This window comes from Oryx dammah, unplaced genomic scaffold (genome assembly GCF_014754425.2).
Source record: "Oryx dammah isolate SB20612 unplaced genomic scaffold, SCBI_Odam_1.1 HiC_scaffold_2, whole genome shotgun sequence".
Classification (NCBI taxonomy): Eukaryota; Metazoa; Chordata; class Mammalia; order Artiodactyla; family Bovidae; genus Oryx; species Oryx dammah.
The window spans coordinates 161,926,258-161,946,233 of NW_024070186.1; the positions used below are offsets into that span (position 1 = coordinate 161,926,258).

General features: G+C 50.0%; 1 non-coding gene across 1 annotated transcript; it reads left to right on the plus strand.

Moving 5' to 3' along the window:
- Positions 1-13,815: 13,815 nt before the first annotated feature.
- LOC120860087 lies at positions 13,816-13,964 on the plus strand. Its single transcript, XR_005720238.1, has one exon. It is a non-coding gene; the product is annotated as a 5.8S ribosomal RNA (ribosomal RNA).
- The last annotated feature ends 6,012 nt before the right edge of the window (positions 13,965-19,976 follow it).

Here is a 19,976-nt window from a genome sequence, read left to right on the forward strand (position 1 = left end):
TCTTCATCATCGTCCAGAATCAATAGTAGCAGCAAATCATGGGAACTGTCACCATCATTAGCATCATTACCAACTACCAAACGGCCGCTGCCCTAGGCCCAGTGTGGAGTGGTTTCCACATCTGGCCCAGTGATGCCCCCGGGTGATCAAACCATCATCACTGTGCACGTGGGGAAACTGAGCCTTGGGGAGAGGAAGTTACTTGACCCTATTGGGGGAGCCTAGGTTTCCTTGGAAGTCATGCCCGAAGGGTGCCTGCCTCCTATGGCTCTCCAGTTCCACATGGAGGGGGATACCAGGAGCACCTGTCCCTGTTCTGGGGATGCTGGGGGGGGGGTGGTCTGTGAACAGCCCAGGAGTTTCTGCCTTCTTTCACTCAGTCAGCAGACTCCTTGTCACCAATCGCAGTCACTGTACTAGACACACCTTCTGAAGCCCTTCCCTGAGGACCCAGAACCTCTGGATGGAGGGCGGTCAAGCTTCATTTCTAGAATGTTTCCCTCTGCTTGCTTTGGGGAGGGAGCAGAGGAATTGGAGGGGGTCTGGTCTTAAAGAGCTGTTGGTGAAGATGGAGAGTCGTGACCTCGGAGGACAGCAGGAAGTGGGACTCAGGACGAGCTTCAGGAACATGGCCAGCTGCTGCCGCCACACCGAATCCTCCCTGCATGCTGGATCTTTGTATCTAGATGAAACCCTCGTCTGGCACATCCTCCTCGCCCAGCCTCAGGCAATGGTTCTGCATCCACCAGACACATCACCCTGGACTCATCACTGCTGGACTGAGCTCCAGGAGTCAGCTTGAGGGAAGCAGCCCCCCCTGGTTTTCTGGGCAGAAAGGAGGGGAGCCCACCCCCTGCCGCACGGTCCCCCACCCCAACGCCCGCACATTCCTTCCCTGGCTCCGATGCTAGGCTTGCTGGTCAGTTGTCAGGGTTGCTGCCTGAAGGTGGGCTTTGGGAGGAGGAAGGTGTTCCCTTGAGAAAGAGACGCGAGGCCGTTACCCCGAAGAGCATCGCAGCAGCCTCCCGAATTGCCGCCTGAGATTCTGGCAGCATCCTGGTGACCCGCTGACCCCTGTCTGTCTCCCGGGCGCTCCCGGCCTCAGCGGGTTTTAAGTGAATCAGACAGTTAAATATGTCAGTCTGCATCCAGCCCTCTCTTTGACAGCAGTGTCTTCATCAGAGGAAATCTTGGTCCCAATTCCAGGGAGTACTGTCCTCTCTCTGAGTGACAGTTTTCCTAGCCTTTGACCCCAAGGTCCCACATGGTTCAGGCGGTCTGTCATCGCAGCACCTACCTGTGAGCCCACCTGCCCTGGGAGAGCCAGGGAGGGTCCTTGTCGGCCACAGAGGCTGGCCGCTCCCCTCTTCCTCTCCCACAGACCCACTGCCCAGTGATGCTACCACCAGGATTTCTGCAGGCCCCTGCCCATAGGGCAGCCCAGCCCCATCAGTACCGAATCACCCCTCGGAGAGGAAGACGCGCCTTACAGCTGATTCCTGTCACCTTCTGCTCATCTGGCCTCAGACATTACATGGGAGCCACCTCAGCTGCTGGAACCTGCGGCCGCAGCCAGTCTGGACACAGCCCGCCCAGCTGGAGTGCGGGGAGGGTGTCCAATCATTCTCTTGGCTTTAATGCTGCCAGACCACTCCGCCCTCCCAGCCAGTCCTGACAGTTCAACCCAACAGTGTTTCCTCTTTGTGGGGAGGGGGCAGCACAGAGTGCACTAGATGGTTACGAGCCTGTTCCTGGGGCCAGAGTCCCAGGCTAGAGCTTCTGTACCACCTTCTACGACCTGTGACAACTCGGGCAAGTAACCTAGCCTCCAGTCTCAGTTCATTCACCTGTCAAAACGGGATCACAAAGCTGTTCTGTCAAAGAATTGTGAGGCTTTAGTTGTAAGGCTTTAGACCATTGAGAGCAACGGCTGCCCCAGAGGACGTATCGACTGCTCTACCGTTGTTGGCGTTGTTGTTGTTACTGTTGGTGGTGGGAGCCCCCCCTGCACCCGGCTCAAAATACCACCCCTTTCAGCACACTTAACCCCCAGTGATACCCATTGCCTTGGGTTTCCAAGGTGGCTCAGCAGTAAAGAACCTGCCTGCCAGTGCAGGAGACATAAGAGACGTGTGTCTGATCCCCGGGTCGGGAAGATCCCTGGGAGGAGGAAACGGCAACCCACTCCGGTATTCCTGCCTGGAGAACTCCATGGACAGAGGAGCCTGGTGGGCTAAACTCGGGGTCGCAAAGAGTCACGAGTGAGTGACTAAACAACAGCAACAATCCCCATCGTCTTCCCCTCTACGCCACTCACTGGGGGTGCTGGAGGGCAGTGCAGTCCCTGGCACATGGAGGGGAGTCACTTATTTGAGCTGCAAGTGGACGAAGGCCATTCTATTGATTCTTGTCAATCAACACAAGGCTCGGTGCAGGGTGGGCAAGTGATAACTCTTCAGAGTGAGCTGAGGGCTGGCGCCTGGGGCTTGGTACACACGCAGTTGAGCCCTGGGTGGCAGGTTCGGGGAGCTGAGCAGCTCACAGTCACACACCACGCGATGGCGCTGAGGGCTCTACCAGCGGCAAGGGGCGTGGACACATCCACTCTGAGAGCCTGGTGCTGGGCCAGGCAGCGACCTCTACAGCAGCGGCCCCCAGCCTTTATGGCACCAGAGACTGGCTTCGTGAGAGACAACTTTTCCATGGCCTCGGGGATGGGAGATGGTTTTTTAGGGTGATGGTTTGGGGGGTGATTCAAGCACATTACAATTTATCATGCACTTTATTTCTAGTATTATATTCATCAGCTTCACCTCGGATCATCAGGCGTTGGATCCTGGGGACTGGGGACCCTACTCTACTGGGTGGGCGTTAAGCTTCGGCAGCCAGACTGTGGCTTTGAGACCAGGTTCTGCCTCTAACTAGTTGTGGGAGCTGGAGTGGGCTGCTTAACCTGTCTGTGTCCAGGAGCTGGAGGGACTCACCTCCGTGGTAAGGGGTACAAAGCCAAGGATAAGAGTGACCATGTGCATTTTCTCGGAGGTACGGCATGAGGGGCGAGGGCTGTTGGAGTCTGAGCCCTAATCTCCTGTTAATTCCAAGGACTCCAGAGGGCCTTCTCTGATGCTGGATGAAGAGTGGCCGCGAGACTGGCCGGGGGCGGGGAGGCCAGAGGCTGTGCCCCTCCTCGGTGCCCCAAAGCTGTCACTCTCACCAGCAGGAAGACCAAGACTGTCTGTCTCCCTCCTTGACAGAGAGCACCAGCGCCAGACAGTGTCCCGGGGTCTGGGGCCAAAGGCCAGCTGGTGTGTCCATTTGTCTCAGAACAGGCAGGGCACGTCCCCAGGGCCTCCAGTCCTCTGCACCGGGCGACTGGAGGCCAGTCTGCGGCCTTCCTGGGTGATTGACACATGCAATTTCTCTCCTTCTGTCTGGCTGAGGTGTGAAGGGAAAATTGGATGTTGTTGAATAATTGAAAATGAAAATCCCTCCAAATTGATTCCTATGAAAGCAGAATTGAGTTCCATAATTAGACGTCCTGCCTTTGCAGGGCGTCTGAGGCCTCTGTCTTCCCAGGCTGCGGGCTCAGATGTGACTTTGCACGTGATCCTCGTGGAGCCCTGTGGCTTCAGAGGTCTTGAGGGCAGCTGCACAGTAGACAAATACAGACCCCAAGCATCCCTGGATGGGAGCCCTGTGTCCTCCTGCCTCTAGTTCTGGGCTCCTCAGATGGGGCAGCAGATTTATTTTCTCTTGCACTTGCCTGGGCCTCCCCGGTGCCACCACCACAAGCTCCAGCCGGGCTTATGTGCCCAGGGGTCTCAGACGTGGACTTGGTCCACCTGCTTCTCTCGCTAGCGGGTCAACCTCTTGCGTTTTACTTCTTTGCACCTCAGCATCACTTTACAATCCACAGCCCGAGCGTTTCTCTAAGAACTTCGACTCCTGGAATATACCTAGATGTTTACCTGGAATTTGTGGATGAAATTCAGGGGGTTCAAAAACTTGGATGGACTATATATATATATGTATGTATATGTATATATATATATATTTTTAAATTTGGTGCATTTTTTTTTGGTGGTAAGAACACATAACATGAAATTTATCATTTTCACCAATCTGAAGTATACTATTCAGGGTCATTAAGTATATGGTGTTGGGCAACCATCCCCACTGTTTCAGAATTTTTTCATCACTCCAAATGGAAATTCCATATCCATTAAGCAGTCTCTCCTTGCCCTAACACTTTTTAACATAAGCTTTATCAGAAATTTACTCTATCCCTTAATATGAATTTCAAAACAAACCTCAATAGTGTTAGTAATAGCTGTGGTTTTATTGCTAATAGAAATTCCAGGTTCTTTCATACGGTGTTATAGATATCTTGAAAGTCCCTTATGCTAGGAGTTGACAAAGTTTTTCTGTATAAGGTCAAAGAGTAAATGTTTTCAGTGTTATGGTCCATTTAGTTGCTGTCTCATCTAGTTAACTATGCCTTGTAACATGAAAGCAGTCTTAGGATCTAAACAAATGGAGCTACGTGTATTTCAATAAAACTTTATTTATAAAAACAAGCTGTAGGCCAGACTTGACCTGTGGATCACGGTTTGCTGATCCCTATTTTATACTCATGTCTACTTCAGAGTTACTATCCACCATCACCGGATATGGTTATTTAATGTGTCAATTAAAAATCACAGATATATTGTGCTCTTATAAATTTTTGATATCTGTATTTTAATATAATTTTTATGTTCTATGCAAATATTTGTGCATTGATAATGCTATTTTGAGAAGTGGTGCTTAGGTTTCAGCTGATTTCTGAAGGAGTTCCTGACACAAACAGGCTAAACGCTTGATGAACTAATACTTTACAGTGTTTTGGAAAGTGGTCTTTTAGTTTTCCCCTTGCATACCTTCAAGACAGAGTGCTCACTGCTTCCCTGGGAAGCCTATTTTGGGGGGCAGCTCTGACTCTAACCATCCACCCCAAGAATCCTGTCTCTCTAGATCAGGAGTCAGCAAAATTTTCCTGAAAAGGGCCAGATAGCTTTGAGCTTTCAGGTCACACTGTTACCGACTTGGCTACTCAACTCTTCTGTAGTGTGGTAGCAGCATGGAAAAAATGGGTGTTCCAGTGAAACTCTAGTTGTCGACTCCTGCTCAAGTTACAGTCCCAAGTCCTCTTGCTGTATTGGCCATCTTCCTCTGAATACAAACCAATGTGTCAATGTCTCTCTTTCTCCTCTTCACCTATCATCCATCTATCTAAGCATCCATCCATCCATCCATCTATCTTCCCATTCATCCATCCATCTTTCCATTCATCCATCCATCCATTCACCTACTTATTGATCCATTCACCCATCTGCCCATGATGCATACATCCATCTGTTTATATGGGTGAGAGTCATTTGGCTCATATTTCATTAATTTATAATTACTAACCATGGTCAGATCTATAATACAAAGGGAACTAAAGAACTAAAGGGTATCAAAGAACATTGGTGGGCAGGTTAACTACTTAGATGGTGTGATCAGGTCACTTTTCTGAGAAAGTGATGCCTTAGCCTAGAAATAAAGCATGAAAAACCATGTAGTCATGTGAAGGGTGGGGGTGAAGCGTTTCAAGAGAGAGTAGAGTATATTGGGGGGCTCTGGGGCAAGGAAGACAGTGGCATATCTGTAGGCTGGATGGAGAAAAAGGCGGCTGGATACAGGAGCTATCTATTGCTCTGTAACACATTACCTCCACATTCAGCATTAAAACAACAACAGTTATTATAACTTTGGGTCCGTAATCCAGGTGCAGCTTAGCTCTTGCAGAGTCTCTTGCAGGCTGCTGCATCTCAAGGTCTGACCAACTAAAGGAAGGACCTGGTTTCAAGCTGCCTGTCCTTTGCTATCTTCTCTCCATTAGAAGCGAGTATCGAGGACAGGTTCGTACTCATGGAGACGGGGACCACACGAAGGCATGAATGCCCAGAAGACAGGATCTTGGGGACCATCTTAGAAGCTACCGACTTCACTAGAGTGTAGAGGGCAGTGGGGAGAGGAGGGCACGGGCCGACTGCAGAGGCTTCCAGGCTGCAGCCAGCACAGAGGTTACCCTCGACACCACAGGAAGCTCTAGCAGGGTTTTAAGCCAGGAGTCACGTGATGAGCTGTGGGTTTTGAAAAGACCATTTTGACTAGCTGTGTGGAAAATGGATTGAAGAGGCAAAGAGAAGTGAGGCTAGCCCAGCGGGACACTGTTGAAGTCCTAATGATGGCTTGGACCGGGGTGGTGGCAGCGGGGGTGGAGGCAGGAGGAATGGCATCAGCAGTGTTTTGAAGGCTGAGCCTGGAGCATGTTCCGGGGAAATGCCTAGGGGGACTCAGTGGTCCTCCTCTGCATCCTCCTTTCTCTGCCCCCAGCCCCTCTTCCTGCTCCCTCCTCAGCAGCACCCCTGCCCACCATCTCCCTGGGCTCCTGCGGGCTGTATAGCTCTGCTGTCCATAAGCCAGGCGTTGACGCAAGAGAACAAAGACATCGCTAATGCTGTAAATCCCGGATCCAATTTATTTGTTATTTCCACTCATTTGAAATGCACCTGTTACCCCGAAGGCTTTTGAATGCTATCACCAGCAACTACAGAATCAAAGATAAATTGGAACCTTTCGGAAAAGCTCTCAGTTCAAAGGGGGAAACAAACAGGAAAAAAAAGTTTTTTTTTTTCCTTCCTCAGATAACTTACTGGTATAGATGGCATGCAAGACCTCCAGGGTCTCGATCCGAGGATGTTTCCCTTTCCTTCCCTCTTGATTCCGGCTCCTTCGTCTGCTCTGTATACTCAGATGGCCCTGACATTTCCCTGCGGGGTATTTAATGTTCCCTGGATGTTAAATGTTTTCCCAGGTCGTTCCCTGGACATTACGTTGCCATTTCTGTCCAGGTTTGGGTTGTCCAGCACCCAGGGCATGGGCTGCAAAGCCATTTGCGAGCTGTCTCCTCCTGGCTACCTGTTTGTTGGGTTACAAACCGTGTGCTCACAGTTGGGTCCAGTTGGTGAGACCTCGCCGTCCACACTGGGCACCATGCCTCACTGCCTCTTAGGACGGTGCTGGGGTAGGTGTCGTTGCAGGCCCGCCAAGGCTTCCTGTTGTCCACACTCCACTCAGGAGCACCAAGGAATCACTGCACTTCCAGTTATCCACTCTTCATTGCTTTTCTTCTATAAAAGCCAACGCGACACAATGAAAGCTCAGTGTCTGTTGCAGACGAGCAGCTGGAGGGAAGGGAATGGTAGGGGGCCAGGGTCCAAGGGGCTGAGTTGGGTCTGGAGGACTCTCCAGAGGATGAGGACCAAGTCCCAGAAGGACTGGTGCTTCCAGCTCCCTCTGGGTGGTTGTCTGTGGGTCTAGCCCAGGAGGGGAGACCCCTGTGGGTGAGGCCCAAGGGAAGAGGACAGACAGCAGCTGGAATGGAACCTCTGAACCCAAAGCAACTCACACTGACGGCTCTTCCCTGTGTCCCCACCATCCACAGGCAGTGGCATCCACGTCGTCTCCATGGCTACAGGGTGCCCAACTGGCCTTGCTGCTGCCCGCCGCCCCCTGGCCCTGCCCTCCCCAAGCAGGTTCCACTCTCCCTGCCATTTCTTGCAGCTCTAAAACTGAGCATCTTGTTTCAACAGCCCAAGGTCAGTCCTGCCATCGGGCCGTTTCCTAGCTGCTCCCTCTGCCCCCCACCCACCCCATGCATACATCTTCTGGGACATTCAGGGCTCCTTTCACAGGCCATCCCCCACCACTGGACCACCCCAGACTGTCCCACATAAATGAGGTTCCCGCCTGCCATTCCGCCATATCCCTCAACTATTTCAGTGTGACCCTGATCACTGTGTGCAGCGAGCTTGCTACTGTAGTTGTCAGCTAGTTGAACATCTGTTCTCCCTACTCACAATAACACAAACATCTATACATCGTCACATAGTAGGTGTTCATTAAAGATTTAGTGAAATAAATGAATTTTTAAAAATGGATGCATAAGCTCTTTTCGATCAGGGACTCAGTATTGCTCACACATGTTTCCACTGCCTAAATTGGGGCCTGGGACATGGGAAGCGCTCAAAAAATGTGTATCAAGCGTCCTAATTCTAGAGTGAAGGCATGTCCTTTTGGCTGAAGGAAGACCCCTGCCAGCCTCAGGTTATGGAGGAGGCAGGACCCAGCTAAGGTCTCCGGGCAGAACTGGGACCTGAAAGAGAAGGGGAACTGGGTGGGCTGGAGGCCAACTGCCTGGGTCAGGTATAACCTGAGGAGTCTAAGGGAGAGAGACTTCCCTGGCAGTCCTGTGGCTGAGAATCCACACTTCCACTGCCAGGGGACAGCTTCCATCCCTGGTCAGGGAGCTAAGGCCGTGCACACTGTGCAGTGTGGCCAGAATAAAAGGGGGCAGGGAGGCTGAAGCTCAGTGGTTACAGAGCAGTGCGGATCTTGCCCTCCTGGAGTTGGGATGAAGGCAATGAAACTAGATCCTGAGCCCAGGGAGTTAAAACTACACTGGCTAATGGATTGGGGAGGCCGAATTTATGGAAGGAAAGCTAAGACAGACAAGGGCATGCTATTCTGCCGCTTGCTCGCTGTGTGACCTTGGGCTGGTTTCTTGGCATCTCTGTGCCTCAGTTTTCTCACTGTAAAACTGGAATGAATAGTAGTCCATTTCTTGGGGCTGTTGCAAAGATTAGCCAGTATGCTATGTATGAGACTTCCCAGGTGGTGCACCACTGGTAAAGAATCCACAAGAGTTGTGGATTTGATCCCTGGGTTGGGAAGATTCTCTAGAGGAGGAAGTGGCAACCCACTCCACTATTCTTGCCTGGAAAATCCCACGGATAGAGGAGCTTGGCGGGCTACAGTCCATGGAGTCGCAAAGAGTCGGACACGATTGAGCAGACACACAACATCCAATCCATGTGCTATGTATGACGTGCTTAGTCATGGCCTGGCAGGCAATATCATTCTTAGGTTTCTGATTCTGTTTTCATTCCGTCCTGTTGATGTGGCTTTCCCCACGAGGGCAGGTGCACATTCACGGGACATTCTGTGCAAACCTGTCAAATATCCAGTCCTTTCTCAATTGGGGCCTCATGGACTCAGCAGAGGAAGAAAGCTGGGTTCTGGGTCTTAGAGGCAGCATAGGAAGCAGAGGTGTTTCAGAAATCATTCTCCCGTGGACTTCAGCACTCTGGGACTCCTGCAGGAGACATGGGAGCCAAGGGGAGCCTCCTGCACATGATAAGGTTAAAGGCTCCCCAGAGGTCATCCTGGTCATCCCCCTGCTGTACAAACCCTACAACTGAGAAAGAGATTCTCCAATGGTGCCTCTCTGTCTCTTTTAGGGCCACAGATGTTTCTGAGAATCAGACAAAAGCCAATGACCCCTGCTCCCCCAAATTCATATTTTACGTTCATATCAGGGTGTCCGCAGACCTCTAGAAGCTAAGTAGGGGAGGGAAGGGTCTGGGTAAGAGTCTCATTTTAGAGTCTTAGTCATCAACAAGCCTTACTACCTTTGCCAAGAAGCCCCCTGTGAAAAATTAAAGGTGACAGTTCAGCATGATTTCCTAACTCAACCCATATCTATGTTAATAAGATGTTCTCAGAATGGTAAGTGTGAGGGGGGACATTGAATCTTTCAGTGATAAAGGTAAGTTAACCAATACAATGTTGCCTTTTCAGCCACCCTTAGAGGGTCCCCTTTAACTGAAAGGTAAGGATGGTTTGCAATCACTAAACCAAGACCTGACATGTGTGTTGGGCCTGGCGAAGTTTGATGTTGGAGAGAGAACAGAGGCATCCCTTTCTTCAGTCCAGGCCCTGTCCAAATGATTATAATATGATAATTCTGGAAAGATTGGACTCTCATGTGTTTGTTTGGAGGTAAAAATATTCATGCATATGCTACTTTCTCTCTCCAAACCCGAGTGGGGACGATGGTGTTCTTGCAGCGCCAGGTTGAAACTCTCTTTCTGAAACATAACTAACCTGTTTGTAAACCAGGAGGGACCGGGGAGCCTTATGGTCCTGGGATGTGTGTCCTCCCAGATCAGGTGCCTGAGCTTGACATGGACATCCCAGGAGACAGTGAGGGGCAGGTGTTCCTGGCTGGGCAGAGGCGGAGTGGGCAGGGATGGGGTGCAGCACAGCTGCACACAGCCTTATGGACCTGCGTGCGCTTTGATCAGCTTCGTGGGAAACGCTGTGACTCCTCTCATTCTGATTAATTCTGATGTGGAGGATTGGGGAAGCTTAGTGAAGAAACAGGGATTTGCAGAACCTTGATCTTTGCACAAGCCAGACTTTACGGGTGGGGGGTCAGAAACCTGGCTGCTTTGTTTGAAAGAGTCTGTATTGCTGCCTTGCCCCCTGCCTTTGGATCTACTGAATCAGCATTTCAGAGACAGGGCCCAGCGATCTGCATTCCCAGCACCTCCCGCCCCCCTCAAGGAATTCTGAGGCAGGCGGCCCTTTGAGAAACATTGGACTAAGATGGTCTCCAAGGACCCTTCCTTCTCAAGGTCTTATGAGGAAAAGAGCCTCGTCTGCCCACCCGCATAAAACATGTTTCCTGTCTCACCCATTTTAGTTCTTGATTAAACTCAATTTGGCAAGTTGTTATATCTGATTACTTATTCATCTTCTTCTGGAGTCTTTGTGTGGGGACAGTTGATGACGAGCTCCTTGAGGAGCCAAGCCAGGAGCCTCCTGTCCTCCCCCGGCCCCATCTAGGGGGGAAACATCCTCGACCTGCCCCTGCTCTGCTCCCTTGGGGTGCTGGGGACCCGGTGACATCCAGGGTGACATCCAGGGGTTTTGGGGGGCCAAGGCTGCTGGGAGGAAGGCTTCTGGGCTTCAAGTTGGGGACTCGGATTCATCCCTGCCAGAAGTTAGAGCGAGAGGCAATTTAGCAAATTGTAGCTTGCTGCAGATGTCTAATTAGTCCTGAGGCTGGGTGTGTGGGGAGGGGCAGTGACTGAAGTCTGGGGAGTGGGAGGGCCGCTCCGTCTGCCGCTGAGGTTGCCTCGGCTGAGGGGGCCGTGGGCTCCCCAGCTGAGGGCGGAGCTGGTCGAGGAGAACCAGACCCTGCCCCCACTGGAGAGCTGGGCTCTGAGGAAGGGGCTCCGGGGGCAGGGCTCTGGTTGTGGGGGCACAGGTGGATCATGCAGGGGGAGCCGAGGAGTCCAGTCGGGGGGACAGGGAACTGCTGACACCCTATATCCGGACAGCCGGGAGCACTGAGCGAATTTTCTGCTGCTCACGTCCAGGACCCTGGCCTCAGCCTGCCCCAGACTGAGTTTCCATCCTGATTCCTTCCTTGATTCTCCTCCTCTGTGCTCTCCAAGTCATAGGATGGAACCATGACCCTTCCTGCTACTTAGGACATGTCCTCCTTATTTCCTATTTCTTCAGCCTCCATGTCTGGTTCATCATCAGAGCTCCCATTGTACCTTCTGAGCACAACTCAAACCCACCTCTTCATCTTTCAGTGCCAGGACTCAGCCTTGTCACTGTTGACATCTTTGGGGGGGGGGTGATCTTCTGCAGGGGGTGTCCTGAGCACTAGAGGATGTTTAGCTGCGTCCCTGACCCCCACCCACTGTAAGCCAGCCCCACCTACCCACTGTGACAACCTGAAACATTTCCCATCATTGCCAAGTGTCTAGAAGCACAAGCTCTCCTGGTTTGAAAACACGTTTACAGCAGCCCAGGCCACCTCTTGCTCCCCAAAGATCTTTCTCTCCAAGCTCCAGCTTCCTGCTTTGTCTCCCATGTCCAGCCTGGCTTCCCTCAATGCATCCTCCACACTGAAGCCAAAGGGATGCACCCCTATAGAAGCTGGATCATGAGATACTTTACACCTATGACCCTCCAGTGGCCCTGAGCACCTGCAGAAGGATCGGCATTGCCTAATGTGATTTAGAGGCATCTCAGTATAAGGCTTCCCAGGTGACACAGTGGTAAAGAATCTGCCTGCTAGTAGAGGAGACATAAGAGATGTGGGTTTGATCCCTGGGTCGGAAAAATCCCCTGGAGGAGAAAATAGCAATCCACTCCAGTGTACTTGCCTGGAAAATTCCATGGACAGAGGAGCCTGGCAGTCTACAGTCCATGGGGTTGCAAAGAGTCAGACATGACTGAGCAGCTGAGCACACACAGTGTAAGGACCCAGCCTACACTTCTGGTCTCAGCATCCACAGGGTCCCTCTCGCCCTTTCTACTCCAACCCCACTGGACTCCCATCACCTTCCTCCTCCCCCTCCCACGAGCCTTTGCACATGCTCTTTATATTCCGGACCTACTGGACTTTCCTCTGTACCTTGAATAAACACATTGCTCCCTATGCCTCAAACACCCTCAAGGACGTAGCCCTCAGGGTCCCCGGGTAACAGAAATTAGGATGAGGGTATTTTCCAGCTGGCAAGATCCTAAGTGACCATGTCGGGCATGTGGTTTACTCTTTTGTTATTGTTGTTAATTGCTCAGTCGTGTCTGACTCTTTGAGACCCCATGGACTGCAGCACGCCAGGTCTCCCTGTCCTTCACCATCTCCTGGAGTTTGCCCAGATTCCTGTTCATTGAGTTGGTGATGCCATCCAAGTATCTCATCCTCTGTTGCCCCTTCTCCTCCTGTCCTCAATCTTTCCCAGCATCAGGGTCTTTTCTTGTTGTTCTTTTGTGCCCATCCAAATCTGATCAGGGATGGCTTTGTCAGAAATTACGTAAGCCTCAGAATCTCAGTCACTCCCCACATGCCTCTCTCTCTGCTCTCAGCCCCTCCAGTTACCACCCACACCCTCTTGTTGGGGCAGGAGGAGTTTGGGGAAATGCCTTTTCTGGATAGTTGATTGTCTGATGCCTGTGTTCTCCTCTGTCCTGCGAGCTTTCTACCCCTCATTTGGAAAGGAAAAAAAAAAAGGGTGCAGAATTGGAGTTTTCTGGGTCTACTTTCCAGAATTTTGGTCTATTTCAGGGCTCCATGTGATTTCAAGGGCACCTCATTCAAACTTTGAGCAAACTCTGGGAGATAGTGAAGGACAGAGGAGCCTGGTGTGTTGTAATCCATGGGCTTACAGAGTCAGACATGACTTAGCAATTGAACAGTAACAAAAGTCAGAGTGCTTAGGTCCCTGCAGTGTTCTAGACACTGGCCTGGGCCCTGTGTCATGAGTCAAGCGACACTTTTAGGACCGTTTTCCGGCCTCTTGGTCCCAGGCTTCTCTTGCCTCCCCTGCTTCCCTGTGGCTCTGTCCTTGTCTGAACCAGAGGCTGCACATCTGCATGGCAGTGAATCAGACCGCTCTTCTAAAGAGTCTGGGAGGACAAAGCTGCTCCCAGAGAGGCCGCCCCCTCTCTGCCTGGTGTCTGACAGCACAGAGGCTCGGGCCCCGGGGATGCGCTGCTCTGCAGAGAGAAAGCTGCAGCGAGCTGGCTGGCCTGGGGGTGACTGGGCTTTGGGTCTCCTCTGCCCTGTGACACCTAGCGCACAGCTCTCTCTGTGCTGTCATGGCTTTTACATAAACGCAGAGCTCTCAGAGGGAGCAGGGAGCTCCTGGGATGAGAATCTGGGCTTTGCGGAACCCTTTCCCGACCCCTCAGGTCTGCTGTGTTCTGTCTGACTTTGGCCGGCCGGAGGCGACTCCCCACCGCCCCCGTCCAGACGCCCGCCTCCGGGCAGGCAGTGGGGGGGGGGGGCGGTGGTGGATGTACGTGCCGTGCCAGGGGCGGGTCTCTCCCGCCGAAGCGAGAAACGCTTGACAAACCTCGTACGACTCTTAGCGGTGGATCACTCGGCTCGTGCGTCGATGAAGAACGCAGCTAGCTGCGAGAATTAATGTGAATTGCAGGACACATTGATCATCGACACTTCGAACGCACTTGCGGGCCCAGTCACTTCAGTCATGTCTGACTCTTTGTGATCCTATGGACTGTAGACTACCAGGCTCCTCTGTCCATGGAATGCTCCAGAGAAGAATACTGGAGTGGGTTGCCGTGCCCACTCTTCCTGACCCAGGGATTGAACCCACGTCTGCCTGTGTCTCCTGCATTGCAGGCGGATTCTTTACCCACTGAGCCACTTTTTCACATATGTGAAAGGGAAGTCAAGTTAGTTAGAAGTGTGGCCCGTGGTCAGAGTTACCTGGAGGTCCGTGTAGGCTCAGCATTGGGGAAGAGCCCTATAACAGCAGGTAGGCTCCAGTGCGGACAAGGCCACCTACCTGGGGAGGCAGTGAGTTCCCCGTCATGGGAAGCATGCTGGCAAAACCCGGAGGAGCGCCTCTCACAGTTGCTCTGGGAGAGAACTTGAGCTATTGGAGGTCTTGCAAGTGAGTCAGAGCCGTTCTTGATCTGAAATGTTCTGGTCTCTTCCAAGCTCCTCCGCCGTTGTGGGGCCCTTGGGGGCACTCCTTAAGCCGGCCACTGCTTCCCAAGGAGGTGAGGCTGGTTGAGAGTGTATGTCTTTTAAAGAGTGGTATCTTCATTTGAGTCAGAGGATATGCTGGTTGCATGGCATCACTGACTCAGTGGACGTGAATTTGAGCAAACTCCAGGAGATAGTGAAGGACAGGGAAGCCGGCATGCTGCAGTCTGGGGTCACAGAGAGTGGGACACGACTTAGTGACTGAACAACAACAAGGAGGAAAAATAGTACGTTTGAATAGGATGACACACACAGGTGAGCACAAGGACAGCGTCCAGCCTTTGTGGTGGTTTAAGTCACTTCTGTGGGGTGGTTCTTCCTGGTTTCCTCTGGCCGGTCATCTTGCTTTTCCTGGTTCTGAGTTTCTGGTTTAACTCAGGGTCCTCCCCTGTGTGTGCGTGCATCTCACAGCCAATGATGGGTTCCAGCACAGAGGCCTATGGGGAGGTCGACATCACCCACTATGGGGTGGCGCTCCTCCCTTTTTGACCTCTAAGGAGGCTTTCTGTGTATGTGTACTCAGGGAGGTCTCCTTGACCTCAAAAATGAGAAATACATGGTCTCTATTTTTTACACAAGCTGGACTCAGCTCCTCCTTGCTCCTGCTGTAATCTTTGTCCTGGAGTATCTGTCCATGGGAGACAAGTTCCAACTGCTCAACCTGGAGCCTATATACTTCCAGCCTCAGCTGTGTTCCAATAAAGCTTTATTTACAAAAGCAGACAGCAGACGGAGTGCTGGCCCATGGATTATGGAATGGGGGAAACTGCCTTGTCCTGCAGGTCACTGTTTGGGCAGGTTAGCAGACACTCTCCAGTTGATTTGTAAGTTGCTGTTGTTCAGTTGCTGGTTCAGTTCAGTCACTCAGTCATGTCCGACTCATTGGGACCCCATGGACTGTAGCACACCAGGCTTCCCTGTCCATCACCAACTCCCAGAGTTGACTTAAACCCATGTCCATTGAGTTGATGATGCCATCCAACCATCTATTCTCTGTCGTCCCCTACTTCTCCTGCCTTCAATCCTTCCCAGCATCAGGGTCTTTTCAGATGAGTCAGCTCTTTGCATCAGGTAGCCAAAGTATTGGAGTTTCAGCTTCAACACCAGTCCTTCCATGAATATTCAGGACTGATTTCTAAAGGAAATGGACTTAGGATGGACTGACTGGATCTCCTTGCAGTCCAAGGGACTCTCAAGAATCTTCTCCAACACCACAGTTCAAACGCATCAATTCTTCAGTGCTCAGCTTTCTTTACTGTCCAACTCTCACATCCATACATGACTACTGGAAAAACCATAGCCTTAACTAGACAGACCTTTGTTAGCAAAATAATGTCTCTGCTTTAATATGCTGTCTAGGTTGGTCATAACTTTTTTTTTTTAAGGAGTAAGCATCTTTTATTTCATGGCCACAGTCACCATCTGCAGTGATTTTGGAGTCCAAAAAAATGAAGTCATCCATTGTTTCCACTGTTTCCCCATCTATTTTCCATGGAGTGATGGGACCAGATGTCATGATCTTAGTTTTCTGAATGTTGAGCTTTAAGCCAACTTTTTCACTCTTCTCTTTCACTTTCATCAAGAGGCTTTTTAGTTCCTCACTTTCTGCCATAACGGTGGTGTCATCTTCATATCTGAGGTTATTGATGTTTCTCCCGGCAGTCTTGATTCCAGCTTGTGCTTCTTCCAGCCCAGCATTTCTCATGACGTACTCTGCATATAAGTTAAATAAGCGGGGTGACAATATACAGCCTTGACGTACTCCTTTTCCTATTTGGAACCAGTCTGTTGTTCCATGTCCAGTTTTAACTGTTGCTTTCTGACCTGCATATAGGTTTCTCAAGAGGCGGGTCAGGTGGTCTGGTATTCCCATCTCTTTCAGAATTTTCTGTAGTGTATTGTGATCCACACAGTCAAAGGCTTTGGCATAGTCAATAAAGCAGAAATAGATGTTTTTCTGGAACTCTTTTGCTTTTTCCATTATCCAGCGGATGTTGGCAATTTGATCTCTGCTTCCTCTGCCTTTTCTAAATCCAGCTTGAACATCTGGAAGTTTATGGTTCATGTACTGTTGAAGCCTGGCTTGTGGAATTTTGAGCATTACCTTACTAGCGTGAGATGAGTGCAACTGTGCAGTAGTTTGAACATTCTTTGGCATTGCCTTTCTTTGGGTTTGGAATGAAAATTGACCTTTTCCAGTCCTGTGGCCACTGCTGAGTTTTCCAAATTTGTTGGCATACTGAGTGCAGCATTTTCACATCACCATCTTTTAGGATTTGAAATAGCTCAACTGGAATTCCATCACCTCCATTAGCTTTGTTGTTAGTGATGCTTCCTAAGGCCCACTTGACTTTGCATTGCTGGGTGTCTGGCTCTTGGTGAGTGATCACACCATTGTGATTATCTGGTCATAAGGATCTTTTTTGTACAGTTCTTCTGTGTATTCTTGCCACCTCTTCTTAATATCTTCTGCTTCTGTTAGGTCCATACCATTTCTGTTCTTTATGGAGCCCATCTTTGCATGAAATATTCCCTTGGTATCTCTAATTTTCTTGAAGAGATCTCTGGTCTTTCCCATTCTGTTGTTTTCCTCTGTTTCTTTGCATTGATCACTCAGGAATGCTTTCTTATCTCACCTTGCTATTCTTTGGAACTCCGCATTCAGATGCTTATATCTTTCCTTTTCTCCTTTGCTTTTCACTTCTCTTCTTTTCTCAGCCATTTGTAAGAGCTCTTCAGACAGCCATTTTGCTTTTTTGCATTTTTTTTCCATGGGGATGGTCTTTATCCCTGTCTCCTGTACAGTGTAACAAACCTCCATCCATAGTCCATCGGCACTCTATCAGATCTATTCCCTTAAAGCTATTTCTCACTTCCACTGTATAATCATAAGGGATTTGATTTAGGTCATACCTGAATGGTCTAGTGGTCTTCCCTACTTTCTTCTACTTAAATCTGACTTTGGCAATAAGGAGTTCATGATCTGAGTCACAGCCAGCTCCTGGTCTTTTTTTGCTGACTGTATCGAGCTTCTCCATCTTTGGCTGCAAATAATATAATCAATCTGATTTCGGTGTTGACCATCTGGTGATGTCCATGTGTAGAGTCTTCTCTTGTGTTGTTGGAAGAGGGTGTTTGCTATGACCAGTGCATTCTCTTGGCAAAACTCTATTAGCCTTTGCCCTGCTTCATTCCTCATTCCAAGGCCAAATTTGCCTGTTACTCCAGGTGTTTCTTGACTTCCTACTTTTGCATTCCAGTCCCCTATAATGAAAAGGACATCTTTTTTGGGTGTTAGTTCTAGAAGGTCTTGTAGGTCTTCATAGAACAGTTCAACTCAGCTTCTTTAGCGTTACTGGTCGGGGTGACATAGATTTGGATTACTATGATATTGAATGGTTTGCCTTGGAAACGAACAGAGATCATTCTGTCATGTTTGAGATTACATCCAAATACTGCATTTCAGACTCTTTTGTTGACTCTGATGGCTACTCCATTTCTTCTAAGGGATTCTTGCCCACAGTAGTAGATATAATAGGTATGTATAGTAGTATATATTAGCTTTCTCCATCAGAGGGCAGACAGACTGAAAACCACAATTACAGAAAACTAACCAATCTGATCACATGGACCACAGCCTTGTCTAACTCAATGAAACTATGAGCCATGCTGTGTAGGGCCACCCAAGATGGACGGGTCATGGTGGAGAGGACTGAGAAAACGTGGTCCACTGGAGAAGGCAATGGCAAACCACTTCAGTATTCTTGCCTTGAGAAGCCCATGAACAGTATGAAAAGGCAAAAAGATAGGACACTGAAAGATGAACTCCCCAGTTTGGTAGGTGCCCAATATGCTACTGGAGTCAGTGGAGATATAACTCCAGAAAGAATGAAGGGATGGAGCCAAAGCAAAAACAATACCCAGTTGTGGTTGTGACTGGTGATGGAAGCAAGGTCTGATGCTATAAAGAGCAATTTTGCATAGGAACCTGGAATGTCAGGTCCACGAATCAGGGCAAATTGGAAGTGGTCAAATAGGAGATGGCAAGAGTAAACGTCAACATTCTAGGAATCAGTGAACTAAAATAGACTGGAATAGGTGAATTTAACTCAGATGACCATTATGTCTACTACTGTGGCAGGAATCCCTTAGAAGAAATGGAGTAGCCTGCATAGTCAGTTGCCAAGTCATGTTCAACTCTTTGCAACCCCATGGACTGCTGCACGCCAGGCTTCCCTGTCCCGCACCATCTCCTGGAGTTTGCCCAAGTTCATGTCCATTGCATTGGTGATGCCATCCAACCATCTCATCCTTTGTTGCCCCCTTCTCCTCCTGCCTTCCATCTTTACCAGCATCAGGGTCTTTTCCAATGAGTCAGCTCTTCACATCAGGCGGTCAACGTATTAAAGCTTCAGCTTCAGTATCAGTCCTTCCAATGAATATTCAGGGTTGATTTCCTTTAAGATTGAATTGTTTGATCTCCTTGCTGTCCAAGGGACAATGAGGAGTCTTCTTCAGCACCATAGTTCAAAAACAAGGCCCAGGTAATAACTATGGTGACTTATGACATGGGTTGACTGATTTCTAAGCATTGTATCTAGCACTTTGCACATAGATGGTTCCGCTTAACCATCCCACATGCTATATAAAGTAGGTATTGTGACACTGCCCATCCCAGTTAGTAGATGAAGAGGTGGGAGCATGAGGACGTGAGGTCACGTGCCCAGATTCACCAGCTAAGAAGCAGCAGAGTCAGGATTTGAAGCCCCAGAGCTGGACTGAGAGGCTATCCTCTTCACCGCAGCATGGTGCTTCTGCGCAGGGACCTTCACCCAAATAAGCCACCTGTCTCTCCAGGGCATCCTTTTCCAGACAGGAGGGAGGCTCTGAGCGAATGGCTTCCTCACCTTGCCCCCCCAAGCCCCAACAGGTTGTCAGACGTAGCAAGTAAACATGCACGATGCCCAGTTACCTGCAAATAGCAGAGAAACAACAAATGTTCATCAAGCAAAAGCATGCCCCGTACAGTATGTGGGCCATACTGGTGTTGTTGCTCAGTTGCCAAGACACGTCCAACTCTTCTCGACCCCATGGGCTGCAACATGCCAGGCCTCCCTGTCCCTCACCATCTCCTGGAGTCTGCCCATGTTCATATCCATTGAATCAGTGATGCCAGCCAGTCATCTCATCCTCTGTCATCCCCTTCTCCTCCTGCCCTCAATCTTTCCCAGCATCAGGGTCTTTTCCAATGAGTCAGCTGTTTGAATCAGGTGGCCAGGTGGCCAAAGTATTGGAGCCATATGTACATGATTGAAAAACCTATGTTCATTGTTTATCTGAAGTTCGACTGTAAGTCAAATATAAGTGGGTGTCCTCTATGTTAGGACCCTCTAGGTTCAGTCCTTGGGTTGGGAAGTTCCCCTGGAGGAGGAAATGGCAACCCACTCGAGGAATCTTGCCTGGAGAATCCCATGCACAGAGGAACTCAGTGGTCTACAGTCCACGGGGC